The sequence below is a fragment of the Aotus nancymaae genome, unplaced genomic scaffold (genome assembly GCF_030222135.1).
Source record: "Aotus nancymaae isolate 86718 unplaced genomic scaffold, 86718_ANA_hifiasm-v0.15.2.pri h1tg000011l, whole genome shotgun sequence".
NCBI lineage: Eukaryota > Metazoa > Chordata > Mammalia > Primates > Aotidae > Aotus > Aotus nancymaae.
Genome location: NW_026988422.1, coordinates 54,550,259 through 54,550,995, shown reverse-complemented (window position 1 = coordinate 54,550,995; position 737 = coordinate 54,550,259).

The window sequence follows — 737 nt, the reverse complement described above, 5'->3', positions numbered from 1 at the left end:
TTACTGCTTCCCATCCCTTGGGGGCAGCCCTGAGTCTAGTCCAGTAGTAATCAGATTCCAATTTGGAAGGGGCAGCTGGATTGTATATCTGGTTAGTAATGCATATGCTCTTCACGTGGCTCCTGTTAGAGGAGGCAGAAGTGTTGAATCAAGAGGAAGAACGACTATGGTTTATAAACATTTTAATGTAAAAACTTGCATTTGAATGGAGCGGTCCTGTTTTCCATATCACAACCTCATTTGATGTTATTGAGTTTGTTATTCTTTATTATTTTATCTCAGTGAAAACTGTTGATCTTGTTCTAGGAAAAAATTAAATTCTTTAAGTTTCCCCCCCACCCAGAAAATTTTCTTTTAACAAATCAAATACCAATGTATAGGTCTTACTGTTATAGGAAAGGGGTCCTGATTTAGACCCCAAGGGAGGGTTCTTGGATCTCACGCAAGAAAGAATTCAGGGCAAGCCTGTAGTGTAAAAGTGGAAGTAAGTTTATCAAGAAAGTAAAGGAATAACGGATTACGCCTGTAATCTCAGCACTTTGGGAGGCTGAGATGAGCAGATCACCTGAGATGAGCGGATCACCTGAACAGGAGTTCAAGACCAGCCTGACCAACATGGAGAAATCCTGTCTCTACTAAAAATACAAAGTTAGCCAGGTGTAGTGGCACATGCCTGTAATCCCAGCTACTTGGGAGACTGAGGCAGGAGAATTACTTGAATCCGGGAGGCTGAGTTT